Source organism: Pleurodeles waltl, chromosome 6, assembly GCF_031143425.1.
Source record: "Pleurodeles waltl isolate 20211129_DDA chromosome 6, aPleWal1.hap1.20221129, whole genome shotgun sequence".
Lineage (NCBI taxonomy): Eukaryota > Metazoa > Chordata > Amphibia > Caudata > Salamandridae > Pleurodeles > Pleurodeles waltl.
In genome coordinates, this window is record NC_090445.1 from 86,213,820 (window position 1) to 86,220,391 (window position 6,572).

Below are 6,572 nucleotides of genomic sequence, written 5' to 3' on the forward strand. Positions count from 1 at the left end.
TATGATAAAGGTTAAATGTCGCTGGATATTGGGTGGGTTGATAGAGGTCTATAGTGTCTCTCAGGTAAAAAGGTATATAACTATAATTAATATATATAAATAACCATGGAATATAGCAGATTATGGGGAGCAATTAGACCTGCTAAAAGATGACCTAGAAACAATTGGTGCGGCAAAGGGACCTCACATGATAATAATCTTAGGGGATTTTTATGATAAATTAGATCCATCCTCTAGTGATAGGATGTTTAAAGATCTGCTAGCAGTCACACAAGTCCCACCTGAAACCTTCCCAAGATCATGCGCTCAGCAAGAAATGAAGCCCTATCACAGTTTCTAGGGCCTATAGGGATGTTCTGTGTAAATGGTGGAGTAGAGACAGACCGTCCTGCGGGTCAGACTTTTTGAGTCGGCAACCAGGCCTGCCTAATAGATTATGTCTTCATAAATGCTTTGCACTTCTCTGCAGTGAAGAGTTTTGAAGTGTTGGGTACTGAGGGAAGTGATCATAGGCTATTATGGGCACTGGTTGACATAGGACCATGTGATCAAAGAGATAAAGTCATCCCCCTGCAAGTAGATTATCCCAGACCTAGAACAACTTGTATAACCGAGAGAAGCTTAAAAGCGCTTAACAACTTTATGATGGATTATATGTTGTTTACTGCATCAGGTGTTCAGAGGGATGACTTATTGTGGTATGGCCAGGGGGTAGAGCAGGCTGTTAACTGCTAGGAGTGCATAATATGTCATGGGAAGAAGAAGCAGGGGACAAGAGAAATGACTGGTTTAATGAGGACTGTAGAAGATTAAAATTAAGGGTAAGAAAATGGAGGAGGCAGTTAAGGAAAAAATATGACCGGCCAATCCGCCGAAAACTCTACCAACAGAAGCTCAAATATAAAAACAAGCTGAGGGAAAGGAAATTTGAGTTTATAAACAAAAAAATGGCAAACTATGTTTGAAGTAATAAGTACAAATAACATTAGGAAATTCTGGCAGCTGATACGAGATGGGAGGGAACAAGGAAAAATGAGGTGCTTAGTAGGAGGATGACTGGATTAACCACCAATTTATATGACAGTGACAGTGAAGAAGAGAGCCCAAACTCTAGGGTGGAGGCAGAGGGCAAGATAAAAGAAATGATACATAATCTCGAGTTAACCAAAGTGGTGGGCCCAGATAACCTCCCTGCAATTATAATACAAAATAATGTGGAATGGTGTGCAAGCCTCTTCCATGCCGCCTTCCAAATGACTCTGGCTACTGGGAAGTTCCTAGAAAGTTGGAAAGGTGCAATAATTAGGCCGATATATAAGAAGGACAATGACCTGCTGGCCTAGAATTACCGCCTAATTAGCCTGTTGGACATAGGGGCAAAGTTATTCCCCAAAGAACTGTTAGAGCTACTGCAAAAACCAGGGTGGTACAAAATAACTTAATCCCGGCTGAGCAAGGTTGATTTAAAGAAGGACATTCTACAAACAACCGTTGCATTAGTCTATGGGCAATGGCTAAAAAGTCCATTGAGTTGAGGGGCCGACTATTGTGTTGCTTTGTGGACTTCAGGGCTGCTTTCGATTTGGTTGATCATAAACTGCTGTGGGATATGCTGAGGCAGCCCCGCATCAATAAGACGCTACTTGCCCTCATCCAGGAGCTACATACCCAAAATTGGGCCAGGGTGGTTTTAGACACTAGAGGGACCCTATCACAGAGAATTAAGGTAAGGAGTGGTTTACGACAGGGCTGTGTTTTGGCCCCTTTATTATTCTCTTTATTTCTGTCTGACCTTCCAAATACTCTGAAGAGAGTAAGTGGTTTTTGCCCCAAAATGGATGGGACTCATGTTCCATGTCTAATATACACTGACAATCTGGTGATAGTGGACGTGACGGATGTAGGGCTACAAAAGAAATTGGACTCCTTCCATGACTACTGTCTAAGCAAAAGACTAACAGTCAATCTAGATAAAACTAAGATAATGGTGTTAGGGAAAAGCAAGGGTACTTTTAGCTGGCCTTTGGGTAAGAACAAAGTTGAGGAAGTGGAGAAATACAAATTTCTGGGTATGTGGTTTGATGCCAAGCTAAATTGGATGGATCATATTGAATCACTAAAAAACACAGCTTTTTCAGTTTAACTAGAAGTATGGAGGACCCTCTTTATACCCTATTCTGTCGTTTTTCAATGCAATGGTCCATCCTCGGTTCCCATACGGGGTAGAAGTGCTATCCATAGGTGGCATATTAGATTGGAATCTGGAAGAGGGGAAATGTATAAAAAGACTCTTGGTGCTACCATCCTCACCCATGATCCAGTCAATAAGGTTTGAATGCCACCTCACAGCCTTGAGCTCCTTGGGGGCACACACGACACTGAAATTCTGGCATAAACTTAGCATAGCGGAAACCCCAAAAATATCGCACCTCTGTAAATCGGAGATAGAGAACAGTGAATTGAATGGGGCCTCTCAAGTAAGACATATGTTGGGTAAGCGCTGTGTTAAACTATCGCTAATGTCGGACCAGTGGAGGAAAGGGCCACAGATTCCTAAGCAGGAGTTACGCAACATTACAACTAAAAGTGCTAGACCAGTGGTTCCCGACCTGTGGTCCGGGGACTCCTGAGGGTCCACAAAGCCTCCAAAGGGGATCCGCGACTGCTTAGAAAATTAAATAATATTAACAGATTAGGTCCCCAGCTTTCAGTAATGACTCACTGGGGGGTCCTCGGATTCCAATAATGATTCAGCGGGGGTCCCCGGGTTTCAGCAATGATTAAGTGGGGGTCCACAGAAGTCAAAAGGTTGGGAGCCACTGTGCTAGACAGAAGGACCTCATCTCCTTAAGGGGCAAACCTTCCATTCAGTTTCTGTTTAAAGGGTGGAGCAACGAGGATCAATTTCCATACATTGAGACTCTGCCCAGCCCTAAGCTTAGCTATGTGGTGTTAAAATTTCGAATTGGCCTTAACCCTTGCCTCACAGATAAGATGTTAAAAGCAGTAATGAGATGAGCAAGGCATGTGCACATGTGGGTTGGAGGTAAAATGTAACAGGTACATTGGATTGTTTATAATTTTAAAGCAAATGAAAAATGTTTTTAAAACAATTTGTTATTATTTATGGAATTTCCAATCGAGGTTAAACCCTGAACTTGTTGATAGATATGAGATTTTTAAATGTCGTATGTGCAATAGGAAGATTTTTAATAGTAATGCAGGCATCATTAAAAAGTCGGGTGGATAGTCTGTGAGGAGATCGATAGGTAGATAATCGCCCCCAAACCCTTCTTATAAACTACATATATATTGTGGCGTATGGTTTTTAACTACCTTTTAGTTGTGTTTGGCTGTCTCTTCGATGTCTTTGTATTTTGATACCGGTGTTATGTGTTTTATTTGTTTTTGTGTGTAAACTTTGATCGTATTTATGTATTGTTTGTAGACTGTTCTCTAAAAATACTACCATATTGACTTAAACTATCAAAATGCGAGTTTATACAGACGGAACAGATGCATTAGTGCCTGTGAGGCCGCTTAGCGGTGCACGGGCGCCACCTGCTGGTCCCTTGTTTCCTCTTCTCTCGCTCTGTTGAATTGTTAAGGGCAGGCAGGACTGACACGATCAATAATCGAATACATGAAACAAATCCAACGCCCAGAAACCCATCGCCCGAAGTAAACACAGATTCTCATGGACGATGTCGAACTTCGAGTTAACTGAGCTCCTGGGACCTGAGAGCTCAGTGCCAGGTGTGCACCACAGGGGTGTCTGCAGTGAATTATCATGCTGACGGTCTATCGGTGACGGGAATGGAAGTAGCCAGTGCTTCATTTGTGCTTGTTGTTTCCGGTGCTGAGCACCGGCGCTTATTTTTGAGGGCCGGGGCTTATTCTTCTGCCAAGCATTTTGCTGCAATCAAAAGACACATATGGGAAAGACGAATGAAGAGAAAAACGAAAAAGCGTTCAAAGGGAGAAAGTAGAAAGCTGCAGGAGTGGTCTGAAGGGGCAGGAAGTGGCTTTATGTGGATTGAAGAGGCCCGAGATGGCTTCAGGATTACGCCGCCTCGGTATTCCGTGTGTTCGTTTATTTAATTGCCGCAACTGCGTGTTTCAGACGAGGGCCTTGGTCACCAGCACCTTTTTATTTACAAATTAAGCACTGGCTTTGTGATGGACTAGCCCACCTGGCACTCCACGGCAGGGGGGGTTGCGTGCTGTGCCCCGCGCGACTGGACACGATGAGAACGGCCATGACGCAGGCGGGGGAGCTCATCGAAGCCCTGGCGCTACACTCCTCGTGCCCAGGTGTCAGCGTCTGATTACAGCGTTGCTCGTTGCTACAGTCACAGCGCCGCGACACACAACACCTACCATGCCCCAAACCGAGCAGGCACACCAGTCATTCTCTCAAGAGGCATGCTGAGTATTAGCTGCTAGTTAGTACCCCAGCTGCTGAGGTCTTTTTTATTTATCTTCATAGCTAACGTGTCTCTTGATTAGTACTAAATTGTCCTTAAATTCAGCCAGTTTCTGTAAAACTACGTGCCTTTTTCCTTCTCTAATTTACTCCCTTATACATCCTGCCTTATCAGGCCATTCACCTGCGCTTATTAACAATGGGGAATAACTGTGTCAGCGCTGTACAAGGTTGAGGTCTGTCTCGGGAGTTTGTGTCATATACATAGTATGTCCATGGGTGGCGTCTCTTGGACAGACGGACTGAGACACGTACTCCATGCCCCGGCTCCTGCAGAGAGCGACCCCCTGCCCTCCTGGTGCCCGAGAATACCAGCTGGAGGTCTGGTTGCCCCCTTCAGAGGAGCCCTTCCAACACCCTTGCAGGCCCCGGTCCTTTCTCCGGGGTCGCCCATGCCCTCTTGGCACCATAAATACCATAAATACCAGCTACAGGACACCAGGGGCGCTCTCATCACCCAAGCACTCACGCGACCCTCTCTCCTGCCAAGCTAGCCCCGGCCTCTAGGCGCCCGTGGTCATAAATCCAGCAGTCGGTCTTGGTTCAACTGCTAAATCTGGGACGAGGGCACTAAATTTTCTAGCTCCCCGAGGGGGAGGGGGTCATCAGTGCATCTGTATTCACCATGTGATATGTAGCGCCCAGAAGACCATGGCGTACATGCAGAGTATACATATAGGCTATAGTATAAAACAAGCGGAAACACAGCGTGGTCTGTGGGTGGGAAGTGCAGCTGAATAACACCCAGCGCCCTCACCACCACAAGTCTGTATCTCAAATAAATGAAGCCAGCACACCCGGCCTCTTCCCACCCATCTCAAGGCGCTACACTCAAGAGCTGCTCTCTTCTGCAGCTGGGTGTTCAGATCTCCGAAGGAGACATGGGTTCTAACCCCTCTTCTAACACATCTTTGTTTTTCCCACTGTAATTATTCTTCCCACCTGATGAGGTATTTGAGTTGCTTCTGGTGAAGAAGGGACTCGGACCTCTCTGAAAGTACCAGTCTTTGGTGGCCTGGGAAAGCGCTTGGGGGAGGGGGTTGAGCCCCGCTGCCATCGGCGCCCTTCTAAGGTAAACATCGCTGTGTAAAGCTGTGTTGTGAGAGACAGACACGAGGCAAAGTGCAGGAGGTGTATTATTTTTCCAATCTTCAGTAACGTAGGTGAAAAAGTTCCTGAAAAATGTGAATAAGCCTTAAAAACATCACGCCCAACGTGGGGCTCGAACCCACGACCCTGAGATTAAGAGTCTCATGCTCTACCGACTGAGCTAGCCGGGCTGGTATATGCTTATCTACTGGCCTCAGGTGTGGCTTCTGTGATGAGTCTATTTCACAGCCTCTGCCTTCACTCCTTCCTCTGTCTCACTCTCTGCCTCTCGCTCTGCCCCACTCTCATGGTCCAATCTCCCGTGCTGGACCCACTGCCAGTCTCTGTGCTCCCCTCTGCCTCTCTCTGCCTCTTCACTTGAATAGAAATATTCAGAAGCAGCCCATGTATGCCTCCCCACACGTGTCATCCCTTACACCCCCTGGCAGCTTTGCACCTGAGCAGGAGATTCAATGAGTGAATGTGTCTGTCCATCAACAAGAGTATGTTGCTTTTCTGCATCTCAGTTATATTTCCTTCTGCATTCTGCGGCATGATGAACACAGAATGCCACAGAGAGACTGTGAAGGGTAGACTGATCCCATAGCGCCTCACATCCTGGCTACAGTGAGCTACAACAGCTGAAGAGAATGAAAGGACAACTGTGTAACACAGTCACAGGGCGCGTGTGAGCCCCAGGCAAGGGCTGCCTCAGAAGGGCAGACTGGCACAGTGCAAAGAGCTGCACAAAGGTAGAAGTATCACAGGCAAAGACTGGTACATGGCAGTCTGGTGCAATGCAAAGTGCTGCAGCACTGATGTGAAGCATCACAGACTGCCACAGTGCAGAACCACAGGACAAATGTCACATATGGCAGGTACAAACTGGCACCCGGCAGACTGACACAGCGCAGAGACTCATGGCGGGGTAGGATTATCACAGGTACAGACTGGCACAATGCAGAGAGCTAAGGCAGGACTGTGTGGCCCTGTGCAT

General features: G+C 46.4%; 1 non-coding gene across 1 annotated transcript; it reads right to left on the reverse strand.

The window, feature by feature from the left end:
* Positions 1-5,693: 5,693 nt before the first annotated feature.
* TRNAK-CUU (transfer RNA lysine (anticodon CUU)) lies at positions 5,694-5,766 on the reverse strand. Its single transcript has one exon. It is a non-coding gene; the product is annotated as a tRNA-Lys (tRNA).
* Between the last annotated feature and the right edge of the window lie 806 nt (positions 5,767-6,572).